Here is an 18526-nt window from a genome sequence, read left to right as displayed (position 1 = left end):
AGACCTACCACAGTGACGCTGCAATTGATTGACTGATCTTACGCCCTTCTAGAAGGTAAAATTGAAGATGTATTTATAAAGGTGGATAAATTTATCTTTCTTGTAGATTTTCTTATTTTAGAATGGGAAGCTGACTATGATGTACTAATTATTGTTGGAAGATAGTTTCTTGCTACTGGCAGGACCCTAATTGATGTGCAAAAATGCGAGCTAACCATGAGAGTGAATGATCAATAGGTTACTTTTAACGTGTTTGATGCATTAAAATGTGCGGATGATAATGAGAAATTTCACACAATTGACTTGATAGAAACAACAGTGGACGAATTCACAAAATTTTTCTTTGGCAATTCTAACAGTGAAGACAATTTAATGGAGCAAGGTGACACAGTAAGTTTTGAAGAGCTTGGTGAATTTAAGGAAGGCTAGCAGATAGTGGATAGGTCAAGGAAGAAATTTGATTTCCTAGATTTAACAGATCGAGCTTTTAAGCCTCCTAAACCATCTGTAGAGTAATCTCCCGTACTAGAGTTAAAGCCTCACCACAACATCTGAAATATGTATATTTGGGAAATAACAGTACTTTGGCAGTTGTAATTTCTACTATTCTAACACCTGAACAAGAGGATAGGTTGCTAGAAATGTTATGGTGATCTAAAAGAGCACTAGGTTGGACCTTTGCAGATATAAAGAGAATTAGCCCTACATTTTGTATGCAAAAATTTTTTTTAGAAGATTGCCATGGCAAATCCATTGAAAAACAGAGACAATTGAATCCAATTATGAAGGAAGTTGTCAAGAAAGAAATTATCAAGTGGCTTGATGCTGACATTATTTACCCAATTTCAAACAGCTCGTGGGTAAGTGCAATGTGTACCCAAGAAAGAGGGTGTCATTATATTAAGTAATGACAACAATGAGATCATACCAACTCGTACTTTTACGGGAGTCAGAGTGTGTATGGACTACCGCGGGCTTAACAAGGCAACTAGGAAGGATCATTTTCTTTTTCCATTCATTGATCAAATTTTGGATAGATTAGTTGGTAAGGTTTTTTATTGCTTCCTAGATGGTTATTCAAGATATAATCAGATTGTCCTATCACATGAAGATTAAGAGAAGACAACTTTCACATGTCCATATGGTACTTTTGCATTTAGGCGGATGTCATTTGGGTTATGAAATGCCCCGACAACTTTCCAGCGCTGCATGATGGCCATATTCTTGGACATGGTGGAAAATTTCCTTGAAGTATTTATGGGTAACTTATCTGTGTTTTAAAATGAAATTGAAGATTGCTTAAGGAATTTGGAGATGATTTTACGCCGCTGTGAAGAAACAAATGTAGTATTAAACTGGGAGAAACGTCATTTCATGGTTTGTGAAGACATTATCCTGGGACATATGGTATCACAGCGAGGAATTGAAGTAGACAAACTAAAAATAGAAGTGATAGAAATATTGCCACCACCCATGAGTGTTAAGGGTATTAGAAGTTTTCTAGGACATACAGGATTTTACAGAAGATTTATCAAGGATTTTTCGGAAAGATCTAAACCCTTGTGTACTTCACATGAATAGAATAAACCTTTTAACTTTGATGATTAGTGTTTGTAGGCTTTAGAGGAACTCAAGAAGCAACTTGTAGCAGCACCGATTGTGATTGCTCCAGAATGGACATTGCCCTTTGAACTCATGTGCAACACTAATGATTATTTTGTGGGAGTAGTGTTGGGTCAAAGGAGAAACAAGGCACTACATGTAATATATTATGCTAGTAGGACATTGAAAAAGGCTCAGCTTAATTATACCAATATAGAGAAAGAATTACTTGCAGTGGTCTTTGCATTCGACAAATTCTATTTTTATTTAGTAGGAACAAAGGTCACAGTCTACACAGATCACTCAGCTATCAAGTACTTGGTACGGAAGAAAGATGCCAAGCTGAGATTGATTAGATGGATACTCTTATTACAAGAGTTTGATTTGGAAATTGGAGATCAGAAGGGAAACAAAAATTAAGAGGCTAACAATTTGTCAAGAATAGAATCGAGAATAAAGATGAAAGCAAGAAACTTATTAACGAAGAAGTCCTAGATGAATAGTTGCTCATTGCCAAGGCATTACCTTGGTATGCCGACATAGTAAACTTTTTAGTAAGTGGTGTAATGGCACCTGACTTCAATGCTCATAAAAGATGAAAATTTCTTCACGATGCAAAATAGTACTATTGGGATGAACCATTCCTATTCAAGCATTGCACAGATCAAATAATTCAAAAGTGTGTCCCCAACAATAAGATGCATAGTATCTTACAACATTGTCACTCAGCCCCAAATGGAGGACATTTTGGAGGAATGAAAATAGCTGCCAAGGTACTATAGTCAAGATTCTATTGGCCAAGTTTATTTAAAGATGCTCATGAATTTTATAGGTCTTGTAACTGTTATCAAAGAACAGGAAATGTCATTACAAAGTATATTGGAGATTGAACTATTTGATGTATGGGGAATAGACTTTATGGGTTCGTTTCCACCATCTGTGGGCAAGCTAGACATACTTTTCAAAGTAGACTATGTTTCTAAGTAGGTAGAAGCAGTAGCCCTAGACTCTAATGATGCTAAGTCGGTATTGAAATTTTTGCATAAGAATATTTTCACACGATTTGGTACACCAAGAACCATTATCAATGACGAGGGATCCTATTTTGATTGCAAATGGATGGCCAATGCCTTCTATAGGTATGGGGTTAAACAAAAAATTGCCACGACTCAGACAAATGACCAAGCTAAAATCTCTAATAGAAGTGGTTAATCCATCTCAAAAGGACTGGTCTATTAGGTTGGATGAAGCTCTATGGACATACCAAACTGCATTTAAAAAATCATTAGAGAAGTCACATTTTAAATTTGTTTACGGTAAGCGATGTCATTTACCTATTGAACTTTAGCATAAAACGATTTTGGTGATTAAGAAGCTGAACATGGATTGGGCTACTACTGCCAGTAAGAGAATGCTAAAATTGAATGAGATGGAAGAGTTTCGAACACAAGCATATGAGAATGCTCGTTTGTATAAGGAAAAAACCAAGCGATGACATGATGCCAAAATTTTGCCAAGGCAATTTGAACTTAGACAGCATATATTATTGTTCAATTCTAGGCTTAAATTATTTCCTGGTAAGTTAAAATCTCGATGGTTAGGACCTTGAAATAATTCAATTGTATTCACATGGTGCTGTTGTTGTTAAAGACCTGATAACATGGGCTACATTCAAGGTTAATGGACAACGCTTGAAGCATTACTTGGGTGCTCCTATAGAGTGTGACAAGCAAAACGTTAGTCTTTGTGATGTTTGAATTTTTTGTTTTCGTTAATAAGTACTTTTTTCTTTTTTATTGCCCATCATTATTTTTATTTTTATTCTCTTTATGTTTTGTGTCCCATGCCAAAATTTCTTACTTGTCCATCTATTTTGCTCCCGTCTAATGAGTGCAGAGAAGAGCCAGTTCCATCCGCTGCCAGAACTGACTCTGTGACTAAAGGAGCCACTGTAGATAAAGGAAAAGCTACTGAAGAGGAGTTAGAAAAGTCAATCTCTGCCGAACTAGAAAAGAATGTAGAAGAAGGAAAAGAAGAAACAAATGTCCCTGCCACTGCACTAGCTACTACCACTGAAAAAGGTAAAACTCATGTACCGACGTCTTCACTCATCTCCATGACTGCACAGGATCAAGCAATCGATCAATTGATCGATGAACTGGCAGAGACCGACAAAGAAGGTAAGGAAGTTGACTTACGAAAAAAGAAGATGCAATACAAATTTAGTGCTCGTAAGTCCACAAAAAAATTTGAATGAAATGCCAATGTTCTAGTCCAAGAAAGTTAAGTTCATTTTCTTTTTGGTTTTTCTCTCATGCATTACATAATTTTTTTTTTCATTTGTGTGCATATTCATACTTGTTATATATTGTTCATGATTTTACATGCATTGAGGACAATACATCCCTTAGGTTTGGGGGTGTATTGTGCATCTAGGTTGTATTTTGTATTTAGTATATTCATTTTGGTATATAGGATATTTTGTCATGGCATAATAATTATTGAAATACTGTTTTGTCTCTAATAAGTACAATTTTTCTTTATGATGTTCGATGATGAGCTTAAATTTTTCGATATACCTAGAAATGTAATAATGGATTGGGTGATGTTAACTTAGGCTAAGTTGCTTGGAAATTGATTACTGAACATGGGATGTCCTATACTCTATTTTTTTTTGAAATATAGTAAGTATCTTTTAATGCCGTTAGGGATTTTTGAAACCAAACATTAGTTAAATTGCTACGGAAATTTGTTTACATAAGTATGCACTCCAATGCTTAGAGTTGCTAAGTAGGTCAGTTTCACTTTGTTTACTCCATCGTGCTGTTGATTAGAAAGGAGACTCTAAGTAAGAGTGTGTGCTATAATTTTAGGGGCATTCTTCTGTAGCAAAGGACTGAGTAGCTAAGGATGTAGTTGTGTGCTCCATCCATCTTTTTAATTAAAGGCCTTAGCTTCATGAGTGACTTCTAGTTTAAATTGTGACATGATGAGGTACTCGGCAATTCGTTGTATGCTCCATCGTGATTGTTAAGTCAAAAAAAATTTCATGACATGACTAAATCTCCTAATATGGTTTCCATTAAAAAAAGAAAAAAAGAAAGACAAGAAAAAATATAATAAATTTATGAAAATGTGAATAATATATTTTGATATGGGCTTAAAGCAAGTGACTTCTGTTTAGGTAACGAATGAAATAAATGAATAAAAAGATATTTTCTATAGGACGAAAGAAAGAATGCATGGGTACTTAGGAAATTTTACTTTTAAGGAGAAATTTTTTCATTGCCTTTACTGAACAAAACTTTGACATTTGAATCAATTTTAGGAAAAAAGAATATTGCTGAGAATGGAGGTATAAATTGTTTTTTGAATAGCTATGTAACATCCCAAAAATCAGGGGTTAGTAGAATCGAGTTTGTGAATCGAGAGAGAGTGGTCATGCCTTAAATTTTGAAATTTATATATGCATTTTTAGGAAATAAATGAGGTATTGGTTTGTTGGTTAAGTGTTAGTGAAATGTTCCTTGAAACCCAAGTTCAAATCCCTTTTCTCTCACCATTTTTATTATTTTGCAAATTTTACCTTAAACCCTAGTATGTGACATGCCTTTTTTTTTTAAATAAATATTTCAAATTATATCAAGAATGAGTTATTGTTTTGATAGTTAAACATTAGTAAATTTATCCTTGAGGTCCTAACTTCAATTCCCTTCCCATGCAAATAATTTAATTTTTCGACAAAAACCCCTTTTTTTAATGTGTGGGCCATCCAAGTCTAGTTAACCTAAGTATAAATATTAATTTTCACTAATAATCAGCCTTTAATCCTCCTCCTCATTGCCCTAGTCGTTCCTTTCATCCTCTCCTTCTCTTTGATTTTAAATTTTTTTTTCATTTCCTCCATTGTTGTCGTCACCTACACCTAGTCTTACCATCTTTTTCTTTTTCTTTTTGCCACAAGATTTGTTAACATATTCTCCACTATATTGCTATCATTTTTCCTAATTAAAATCACCCCAAATATGAAATCTTGAGCTCCAAGATCAATCTCGAACATTTCCAAGAAAGTGTCATTGTCTTTTCTCTCGACTAGCTTAGGTAAGGTCTCTTCTCTCTTCAATTTCTTAATTAATTTTATCCATTAAAAACATAAATTTTCAGATCTAGAATTTGGGGGATTTTAAATGATTTCAAAGGTATTTTTCCAGAATTTAATGAGATCTCAAAACGTTTTAAAATTCAGCCACAATTTTAGCCACCATAGGTGGTGGTTCATGCGCCTATGTGCAAGAAACGGGGTTGCTTTGTTTCTTGGTTCTTGCCTATATTTTTCCAGCATTAATTTGAGTTCTTGAACCCTCCTAATCAGATTTTAAATCCATTTCAAATAAGGAAAAATGTTCTTGATCTATTGGCCATTCGACATGGTTTGTTATTTCGACATAGATTTTAAATCCACAAATCGTGAAGCGTAAGTGCAATTAACGGTAACTAGTTTGTTATTTCGACATAGTTGTTGGGTAAAGGTTATGAATTGGTTAAATGAATGAATTTAATCATTAATTAGCTATTGATTTTCTAGTATATTATTGAATTAGGTGCTGACCCAAATGCCCCAAATCATTCGTAAAGGTGAAGAACGATTGTATATACAGTTTGCATCAATACAGTGTAAGGAATCTAACTAGTTTGGAATCATAAAATAGTTATAATTTCAATGATTGGTTTGAACTCATAAGTGGGTGTTTGGGGGCTGGTTTAATGGTAATTTGATTGAATTTATACTAAATTTTGGTTTAGGTTCGTTTAAGGAATTATTAAGGAAAATTGTAAGATTCGCCAGTGTGCTGCGAGAAAACAAAAAATAAGGCGTGGGTCCTAAACTCATAAAATTGTTTGAAAATGTTAAATATCATGTTATATATGATAAATTAGCTTGCTAATTGGATTGTCTTAATAGCCAAATTATTGATTTTGTGAGTGGTCAAACTAGGTATGTTTCGAGCCTTAACAGATTGACATGTTGAGAAAATTGCTAATTTGATAGAATGGATGTTTGATTGAGTTTGTAATTGCATATTTGAGTTATGAGATATAAGAATATTTGGATGAATGATATAATGTGTTGATATATTAAGCTTATTTAAGATTTAAACGCATGAGATATTTGTTATATTGTGTACTGAAAAGGGTGCTATATGCACAATGAAAATTCGTAAAGTATGTGAACTTGAACGATGTTGATTGATACCAACACAATGGTAATTTGAAAGATTGGAACATTGTTTCCATTTACTGAAAGCATGTGATTATTGAGTACATGCTAAGCATGTCAAATGAATGTGAAAATTATTGAGATATGATTATGTATGAGATTGTGTGACATATTGCATATGCATTGGGTTGGGATTTTGTGGTTGACGGAGGAGTTCCGTGGAGTACCGGCGGCATATTAAGTACGCATTATTAGTAGTCAGTGCACTGCACCTGGAGTACCGAGGGGAGTGGCAATTTTATCGCATATTATATGTTATTAGCGATTGTATCGCACTATTTGATATCCAGCAGATTTTCAGCATTATTGATTATTCAGTGGTTTTACCACATCGAGCTATACTCATAATGTTTTGAAGTTTGGCAGACGGGTTTGGGAGGTTACAAGCTAGGCAGTATTGAGATATGATTATGTACGAGATTGTGTGACATATTGCATATGCATTGGGTTGGGATTTTTGTGGTTGAGGGAGGAGTTCTGTGGAGTACCGGCGGCATATTAAGTCTGCATTATTCATAGTCAGTGCACTGCACTTGGAGTACCGAGGGGAGTGTCAATTTTATCGCATATTATATGTTATTAGCGATTGTATCGCACTATTTGATATTCGATAGATTTTCAGCATTATTGATTATTTAGTGGTTTTACCACATCGAGCTATACTCATAATGTTTTAGAGTTTGGCAGACGGGTTTGAGAGGTTACAAGCTAGGCAGTAAAAGAACGTTTTTTTTTTTTGCCAAGGCAAAATGGGTGCATTCATGCATTTAGGTGTATTTTGCTTGAGGACAAGTAATAACTCAAGTTTAAGGGTGTGATAACTCTTGAAAAGAGTTATATTTCATGCCTTTGGACTTGGCTAATTACTTGTACTTAAGTACATTTTGTTGCATTTTAGGACATCTTAGTTAGCATTTTTAATATTGCATTAGGACTTGGACTGTGTTGGAATTAGGTGTTTTTAATTGATTGCAGTGGATTTTTTTGTGTGTTGGTCTGGTAGGAAAAGGTTTTGGAATGAGGAAATAAATGAGTGAAATTTTGTTAGGGCAAAGTGTAGACAATTTGCCAGCACGGATGCCGTGGCAATGCCGGGAAGACCAAGTCAACACTTTTTGCACTGTAGTCCCAGTTTAAATTCAAACTTGTACTAGATAAATCCCTCTAAAAAAGGAGAAGATAATCACGAGCTGTTAGCCGACCCTAGCCTAATCTATTTATAAAAATCGATGAAGGGGACCTCAAAAATATGAAACAAAGAAAAGGCAAACAAGAACAAAGTGGGAGAAATCCTTAGGCATGAATAAGGGTTCAGTTGCGCAAGGGAAAGGAAGTCGAAGCCAGTCCTTCTTAGCCATTACAGGACATTGTGCTACCGAAGTATGGACTGGGTAAGCGAAAGCTGTTTCTCGAAGTTCTTCCGTTTTTTCTATTAGTGTTCCTTCGAAAAATTGAATTGAAGTAGTTGAACACAATGTCAGATAATATTTTGGTTTGAAATTTTATTTCCCAGCCCATGAGCTAAATCTCATAGGGTTGGATTATTTTGAATGAAACCTTAAATTGTTTTTATGGATGCAACATATATCTAATTTACTTTACTGCTCAATTTTATTGTTCTTATTTCTTAATTAAAATGCAAACGATCTCGAGACATAAAAGACTGTTCACATACTGATAAACTGATTCTAATTCTGAAAAGGTTGGATTGGTTGGATTAAAGTTAAATAAAACGAGCAAGTATTCGATAGACACTTGTAGTATACTCTAGACTTGGAGTCACGATCATACAGAAGGAATACATGCAAGATAACTAAAAAGCCTATAGATACGGGCAAGGTAACTTGAGGTTTTGCTCTTGCGAGAGGTAGTTCATTTGAGAACCTTCTATGCATTAAAGTAGATTCAACCCAAGGCATTATTGACAATAAGGGTCGATTCTAGGTAATCCTGACCTTCCGAATCAACATCACTCTATCCTTATTCTTTGTCATAGTATCTTTGCCACAACATATTTAGTTTTTTATTTCTTTGTTTACATTCTATTTAGATAATTACTTTGTTTATTACCATTACATTTCTGCTTTCACTTTTGCCATAGCATTTCCAATTATTCATCAATTCTATCTATCGCATACATTATCATTTCTTTGAATTATCACTGCATACTTACCTTAGTTAACCATAGCATCTTATTCGTTAGTCTTGCAATAACATTAACCATATTGCAATAACTTGGCCAATTTTGTGTCTCAATCTGATCCTCGTGGGAACGATACTCACTCATCACTTTATCACTTGAACCAACATATACACTTGCACAAAATCACACATCATTTTACACACGACATAGATCTAGTGTAATTGAGTGGAGTTGGATGTAATCCTAAAAATAGGACGACATAAATCTATCGGATTAGAGTCAAATCTAATAAGGGAATCCATAGATCGAGTTAACGTGATAATATGAGTTTTAGTTAGAAAGAAATTTCAATTAATCAACCTAGAGTCAGTTGCTCTTATTCTTAAATAGAAATATTAGCATAATTTAGAGATTTCTACAGATGAAGATATTAAGTGAAGAAATTGCATAATTTAGATTGATAATGATAGATGAAATGTAGGTTAATTCTTTCCTGGGTATTGTTTTGCTTCTTGGTTGTTAATCGATTACTTTCTTGATTTGTTCTTTGTTTCATTCGTAGTTAATTAATTTAGTTAATTTTAGTTTTCATCAATCACTCAAATTTATCGGTTAAATAATAAAAAGATGGTTATTACTAGTACTTTTAGTCTTCATGGGAATGATACATTTACTCACCGTAGCTATACTATTAATTGATAAGTGCACTTGCCTGAGTCAGATTTTTAGTTGGTTTACGATTCCATCAATTTTTGGCACCGTTATTGGAGACTAAAATATTAGGAAAACTTTTTTCTATTAATTTAGCCATTTTTATATTTATTTTTAATTTAATATTTTTGTTTTTAATTTTTTACATTTTAATTTTTCGTTCCTGCACCTCTTGCTTCTCATACTATGTTTAATTATGCTAAGCCTACTCTAATTGAGGCTGAATCAAGTATCGTCAGATCGACTATTGCTGCAAACAATTTTAAGCTAAAACCGAATAAATTCAAATGGTTCAGCTGTATGTTCCTTTTGATGGGCTACAAGATGAAGATCCGAATGCTCATTTGGCTAACTTTCTAGAGATTTACGACACTTTCAAGATCAATGGTGTTATTGATGATGCCATACACTTGCGGTTATTCCCATTTTCTTTGAGGAGCAAGGCAAAACAGTGCTTAAATTCTCCTCCATAGGGTTCTATCATGACTTGGGATCAGATGACTGAGAAGTTTTTGTTCAAGTACTTCCCACCTGTTAAAACAACTAAGTTGAGGAACGACATCTCTTCTTTTGCTCAAATTGATTTGGAGACATTATATAATGCATGAGAGATATTTAAGGATCTTTTGAGAATGTTGATGCAGAATCCCGGATCTAGACACCAGAGAAACACAAATTAGAAATAAAACGACAATAAATAAAATTAGTTAAATAATAATAATAAAAGAAAAAAAGGATAGATTTGCCTTATGGAACCCTTGGTTAACTTGTAACCAAAAACGCCAATGATTGAGCGGCTCCCTACGAAACCCCTAGAAGAAGCACCTCTAGAAACACCGATGAACAGGAAAGAAATGTGAATATTTGTAACTCCGAAATACCCTCGAAAGTAACAAACTCCAAACTAAATAGTAAGAGAAGAATCACTCTACTCTCAAAAATTTGTCTCACACAAATTTGGAAGAAAACAAAATACTCTCTTTTTATTCCACCTCCCCTCCAATGTGTAGAAAGCAAGCCTATTTATAGGCAAATTACAAGAGTAATTGAATCCTAATAAAACTTTTTCAAGAGTAATTGAAATCCTAATAAAACTCTTTAAAATTATCTAAGAAAATAAATAAATAATAACCTAACCAATAAAATTACTTAACTCATAAGTGATGTGTCCCAACCAATGAGAATTAAGTAAATAATAACAATAATAAGATACATAAAAGATTAATCCACCAATTTATGGGCTTTCACTATTCCAAGATTGGTCCAGTGAATTGCATTCCCGTATTTGTCAATGTCACGAACATGATGAATTAAATTTGTAGCAACAAAGTCTTGGATAAAAGCATTCATCTTTGATTTTAATTGTCGTGCCTTGCTTCGAGTGATTGGACCACTAGGAAAAACAACCCCTTGAGTGTCACCTCCTTGGCTCGTATCATTCTCCCCCTCTTCAAGAAGATTCATCCTCGAATCTGAACCTACATCAAATTCAAAAGGAGAAAGATCAGAAACATTGAAAGTAGCACTAAAGATCAGAAACATTGAAAGTAGCACTAACACTATACTCACCAGGAAGATCAATGCGATAAGCATTGTCATTTATTTTCTTGAGTACTTGGAACGGTCCATCTCCTCGTGCATCAAGTTTATTCTTTCTCTTAGAAGGAAATCGTTCCTTCCTCATATGCACCCATACCCAATCTCCAGGTTCAAACAAGACTTGCTTTCGCCCTTTATTAGCTTGATGTGCATTGGACTCATTCTTTTTCTCAAAGGCTTTACGAGCCTTCTCATGGATCTCTTTCACTAAATCAGCTTTCCTTTCACCATCTAAATTAGCAATCTCATTCAAAGGTAAAGGAAGCAAATCTAAAACAGTAAGTGGATTAAAGCCATAAACAATCTCAAAAGGAGTAAAACCGTGGAAGAATGAATGAATGATTATAAGCAAACTCAACATAGGGTATCCATTCTTCCCAAGATTTAACATTCTTACCTATTATGGCTCTAAGCAAAGATCCCAAAACTCGATTTACCACCTCGGTTTGACCATCAGTTTAGGGGTGGCATGTAGTAGAGTAAAGTAGTTTAGTACCTAACTTACCCCATAACACCTTCCAAAAGTGACTAAGAAATTTTGCATCTCTATCGGAAACGATAGTCCTTGGGATTCCATGTAATCTCACAACTTCACGGAAAAATAGATCAGCAACATGGGTTGCATCATCAGTCATATGGCATGGAATGAAATGAGCCATTTTAGAAAATCGATCCACAACCACAAAGATGCTATCTCGTCTACACTTTGTCCTTGGTAAACCTATTACAAAATCGATTGAAATGTCAGTCCAAGGTGAACTAGGAATAGGAAGAGGAGTATATAGACCATGAGGCATCACAGTGGATTTAGCTTGTTTACAAGTAATGCAAGTAGAGAAAATTTTCTCAATAAGTTTTCGCATATTAGGCCAATAAAAATGCTCATGTAAAACATCATAAGTCTTAGTGACTCCAAAATGACCCATAAGACCACCACTATGAGCCTCTCGAACCAACAACTCTCGCATTGAAGACTTTGGTAAGCATAGTCTATTATTTCGAAAAAGATAGCCATCATGCTTATAAAATTTGTAAAATGCACCATGTTCACATGCGTCATAAATGCTTGCAAAATCAGAATCAGTGGCATATAAATCTTTGAGATACTCAAAACCTAATAACTTAGTATGCAAAGTACTAAGTAAAGTGTACCTCCTTGATAGAGCATCAGCCACAATATTATATTTACCTTTCTTATACATTATAACATAAGGAAAAGATTCAATGAATTCAACCCACCTCGCATGTCGCTTGTTCAACTTACCTTGTCCCTTTAAGTGCTTAAGTGATTCATGGTCAGTGTGAATCACAAACTCCTTTGGTAAAAGGTAATGTTGCCAAACTTCTAATGCCCTTACCAAGGCATACAACTCTTTATCATAGGTCGAATAGTTCAAATGTGCTCCACCAAGTTTCTCACTAAAGTAGGCTAGTGGTTTACTATCTTACATGAGGACGACACCTATATCTACACCAGAAGCATCACATTCAATCTCAAAGGTCTTTTCAAAATTAGGTAAAATAAGAATAGAAGCATTACACAATTTATCTTTAAGTTCATTAAAAGCTAATTCTTGCTTATCAGTCCAATGAAAAGATACATCCTTTTTAATAAGTGCAGTCAAAGGCGAAGCAATTGTGGAAAAGTTGCGAACAAACCTGCAGAGAAACCGCTAACCCAAGGAAAGACCTTACCTCGTAAATGCTTTTAGGGATAGGCCATTCTTTAATTGCCTTTACCTTCTCCTCATCTACATGGATTCCTGTAAAACTTATCACAAAACCCAAAAAAACAAGCTTATCCATACAAAAGGTGCATTTTTCAAGATTAGCAAAGAGTCGTTCATGCCTTAACACATCCAATACTAATTTAACATGCCCAACATGATCATTCAAAGTTTTGCTATAAATCAGTATGTCATCAAAATACACAACGACAAATTTTCCTAAAAAAGGTCTATGTGGTTCATTAATCTCATGAATGTGCTAAGAGCATTAGTTAAGCCAAATGGCATGACTAACCACTCATACAGGCCATACTTAGTCTTAAAAGCAGTTTTCCATTCATCACCTTGTTTCATTCTTATTTGATGGTAACCACTTTTTAAGTCAATTTTAGAGAAAATGCATGCACCATTAAGCATATCCAACATATCATCTAATCGAGGAATTGGATATCGATACTTTACCGTAATCTTGTTGACAGCACGACAATCAACACACATTCTCCAAGAACCATCTTTTTTTGGGACGAGAAGTACAGGGACCGCACAAGGGCTTAGACTCTCACGAATCAACCCTTTCTTTAAGAGATCTTCAACTTGCCTTTGCAACTCCTTAGTTTCTTCAGGATTGCTTCGATAGACTGGTCTATTCGGAATACTCGAACCAGGCACAAAGTTAATTTGATGTTCAATCCCTCGTAAAGGAGGTAATCCCTTAGGATTTCAGAAGGAAATACATCCTCAAAATCCTGCAAAAGATCAACAAAACAACTAGGCAAATGTGTATTAGGGTTAGTCAAAACAAAGTTTTCCCTAAACCTAATAATTACAAATGTTTGTTTTGTACAAAGAGCAAATTTGATATCTCGAAACCTAGCGAATAAACTCACTTTCTCATTTCGTGACTTGTGTGTGCAATCACTCACCAATGTTGGGCCTTTAAGTTGGCTTTTAACACTAAGGGCCTCTTTACTCTCAGCCTTTTTCAATGATTTTACCTCACTTCCCTTACCCATCTCACTAGCAAGTTTGAGTTGATCATTGTAGACTTTTTGAGGAGGAAGTGGAGCCAAAGTAAACTTCTTCCCAAGGAACACAAAGGTATATTGGTTAAGGAAACCATCATGATTTACTCGTCGATCAAACTGCCATGGCCGTCCAAGTAATATGTGCCCAACTTGCATTGGAACAATATCACACAAAATTTTATGAGAGTATCTACCAAAGGAAAATGAAACTAAGCATTGTTTAGATACTTTTACCTCCCCACTATCATTCAGCCATTGCAAGCGGTATGGCCTTGGATGCTTCACACAAGGTAGGCCAAGTTTCTCAACAAGGGAAGAACTTACCATAGTGGTGCAACTTCCACTATTGATGATCAACGAACTAGGTTGTCCACCAATCAAACATCTCGTGTGGAAAATGTTATCTCTTTGTTCGCGCCCTTCCTCTTTAAACTGGACATTTAAAGCCCTTCGAGCAACAAGTGCTTTCTCACCATACTCCAAGTATTCTTTATACTCATCATGAGTATGCACATCATCAGCATCTTCCAAAGGAGGCATCTCACCTTCGTTATCAGACTCAAAATCAACCTCGCCATCTTCTCGAATCACCAATGACTTTTTATTAGGGCATTCTCGAGCATAGTGACCCCTTTCCTTGGCATTTGAAGCAGGTAATATCTTTTGGCTGCTTAATGGCACTAGGAGAAGTAGAAGAAGAAGATGGAGCTCGATTAGTAGCTCGATTAGTAGAAGTAGAACCTTTAAATGAATTAGGCATACCTCTATCTTTGGAGTAAGTTCTAGGCTCATTTGGCTTGAACCGTGCATCTCTCCTATTCCATAATCTATCATCTTGTTCTTGCCAATTTCCTCTCCAAGCAGGATTAGAAACTAAACTAGCACCCCTCATTGTCCATTTTTTTCGTAATTGCTTTTCAATAGTGAGTGCGGTTTGAAGCATCTCTTCAACATCCATGTAGTGTTGTAACTCAACTCGATTTGCAATCTCAGGCTTTAGGCCGACAAGGAATCTAGCCATAGTCACCTCAGCCTCTTCAACAAGATTGACTCTAATCTGAATAGTCTCCATCTCTTTGTAGTAGTCATCCACAGATCTATCTCCTTGAACAAGATGTTGGAGTTGTTGATGGAGTTCTCGATAATAGTATGGTGGAACAAACCGTTTTCGTAAGATGCGCTTCATTTCAACCCAAGTAGTAACAGGTTGCTCTCTATAAAGAATCCTACTTTTACATAATTTATTCCACCATGTTAGTGCATAATCAATGAACTCAGCGACAGCGTATGTTACCTTTTTCTCATCAGAGTAATTGTAACAAGCAAAGAATGCTTCCATCTTTTCCTCCCAATCAAGGTAAGCATCAGGATCATTCTTCCCTAAGAAAGAAAGAAATTTTGGTTTGGGGGTGTCATTGTTTCGTTCCAACCTTTCTCTAGGTACATACTCGGAGTCAAAGTCATCATCAAAAACATGGTCCTCCCCTCATTTAAAAGTTCGATCTCGTGAATTTGATCGGCTTATAAAGGCTTCGTTCAACTTATTGTAATTATCGGCAATGTATCTCTCTTGAGTTGTAAGTTTTGTATCAAGATACTCCCTTTGCTCTTGTAACATCTAGGTTATGCGATGTTCAAATTGAGTTTGCAACTTTTTCATCTCTTTTTGTAACAACTTCACCAAAGGATCGTTCTCTCTTTTTTGCTCATCCTCTTCAATTTTTACTAGTTTGGGATCTAGTGAACGGCATGGTATCTGTGAAAGATCAAACAAACAGGAACAAGAAAGAAAAAATAATAATAACCTCACTCGTTAGCTCTCAAAAGAATAACTCTCTGAATGATTCAAAACTTGTAAATATGTTTGGAGAAGGTTACTAATCAAGATCAAATAACGGAGGTGCAAACTTCAAAGAAACAATGAAGACCCTAATTGCTCTAAGAGGCCAATAAACTTGACGAGGCAATTTGTAATGGAGGCTACACGGATGAAGGAATTGTGCGTACCTTTAATATCTGCTAACACATGAAGAAACAAAGTGTTAGAAAGTGTAAGAGAAACAAAAAAAAATGTAGACCTGCAACGATCCCTTACTCTAGAGTCAAAGAAAAACTTTAATAAGAAGAAAACTTTAGAAAACTCTACCCAAATTAAAAAAAAAAATCAGAAACGTTTGGTGTCTTAAGATTTTCAAAAATTGAAGCTTTAATTATACTTGAGTCAAGAAAAGAAGAAGGAAAACAAATTCAATTTTGGGAAAAAAAATAAAAATAATAACAATAATAGGAAAAGAAGAAACCTACGTATGAAAGGTAGGCAACTTTTTTTTGCGGTTTTTTTCGCTTTTTTCTTTTTTTTGGTTGTTTTTTTAAAGAATAAAAGGAGAATAAACACAAACTTCAAAAAAAAAGAGAATCGACGAAACCAATGAAAAGTGTTTTTGGTATTTTGACTCGTTTTGGATTTGATTTTAGCTTCAAAATAACAATCGAATGGCCCTAAATCGATACCAACCGATGCGAATCCGGATCTAGACACAAGAGAAACACAAATTAGAAATAAAACGAGAATAAATAAAATTAGTTAAATAACAATAATAAAAGAAAAAAGGATGGATTTGCCCTATGGAACCCTTGGTTAACTTGTAACCAAAAATGCCAATGATTGAGCGGCTCCCTACGAAACCCCTAGAAGAAGCACCTCTAGAAACACCGATGAACGAGAAAGAAATTTGAATATTTGTAACTCCAAAATACCCTCGAAAGTAACAAACTCCAAACTAAATAGCAAGAGAAGAATCAATCTACACTCAAAAATTTGCCTCACACAAATTTGGAAGAAAACAAAATACTCTTTTTTTATTCCACTTCCCCTCCAATGTGTAGAAAGCAAGCCTATTTATAGGCAAATTACAAGAGTAATTGAATCCTAATAAAACTCTTTCAAGAGTAATTGAAATCCTAATAAAACTCTTTAAAATTATCTAAGAAAATAAATAAATAATAATCTAACCAATAAAATTACTTAACTCATAAGTGATGTGTCCCAACCAATGAGAATTAAGTAAATAATAATAATAATATACATAAAAGATTAATCCACCAATTTATGGGCTTTCACTATTCCAAGATTGGTCCAGTGAACTACATTCCCGTATTTGTCAATGTCATGAACATGATGAATTAAATTTGTAGCAACAAAGTCTTGGACAAAAGCATTCATCTTTGATTTTAATTGTCGTGCCTTGCTTCGAGTGATTGGACCACTAGGAAAAACAACCCCTTAAGTGTCACCTCCTTGGCTCGTATCAAATGTTCCTTCATCATGAGTTACCTTTGTGGTTAAAAGTTCAAACCTTTTACATCGGTTTGAATCCCTCGACTAGACAACTAATTGATGTAGTAGTTGGCGGAACATTGAATAGTAAGACATCCAAGGCAGCTCAAGAATTTATTGAGGAGATGGCATTGAATAACTATTAGTGGTAGGTCATGAGAAAAAAATGATTAAAGCAATCGATGTTTTTAATATTGATGTAGTTTCTATGTTAGCAAATCAGGTTGAAGAGCTTGGTAAGAAAATTGATGATTGGAATTTTTCTAAGCAGGTGAATCTGGTAGTGCAGTGTGATGCAAATGGAGCGGAGATGATTAATCAAAATGTTTACCCTTCAGTTCTAATATTGAGCATAAGCAAGTCAGCTTTATGGGTAATCAAAGGTCACAACTCTTTCTAGGTTGTCAGTAACCTTATCAGCAAGAAAAGAAACCGAACCTTGAGGAGATGTTAGCTAAATTTATTTCAGTGTCAGAAACTCAATTTCAAAACACTAGAACACCTTTGAAATATCAACCAGCATCGATTTGAGGGCATAAAAATTAGATTGGACAACTTGCTAAATTGTTTTCAGAAAGACAGTAAGGTAGCTTACCCAGTAACACTGAAACTAACCCAAAGGATCAAGTTCATGCAATCACTGTTCAAAACGTGGATAGTTTAGTCGAGCCTAAAAAAACTGAACCTAAAAGCTATTGAGAAAAATGATGGGTTTGAGGAAAGCAAGAAAGAGCATAAGCCGATGGTTAATACAAACCATGAATTCTATATCTGGCATCATTGATGCAAGACAGCATAAAAGAACAATATGTAAATTTCTTGAGCTTTTAAAAAAAATTTCAAATTAACTTACCTTTTGCTGAATCTCTTTTGCAGATGTCCAAATATGCAAAATTTTTAAAGGAGTTACTAATAAATAAAAGGAAGTTAACTGACTTGTCAATTGTGGAGCTCCATAAGGATTGCTCAGCCATTCTCTAAAACAAACTACCCAACAAGTTTAAAGATCCAAAGAGTTTTACTATTCCTTGTCTTATTGGTAGTTTAAAAGTTGAAAAAGCTTTGGCTAATTTGGGTGCTAGTATAAATGTTATGCCTTATAAA

Source organism: Gossypium raimondii, chromosome 10 (assembly GCF_025698545.1).
Source record: "Gossypium raimondii isolate GPD5lz chromosome 10, ASM2569854v1, whole genome shotgun sequence".
Classification (NCBI taxonomy): Eukaryota; Viridiplantae; Streptophyta; class Magnoliopsida; order Malvales; family Malvaceae; genus Gossypium; species Gossypium raimondii.
This window is presented reverse-complemented; position numbering follows the sequence as displayed.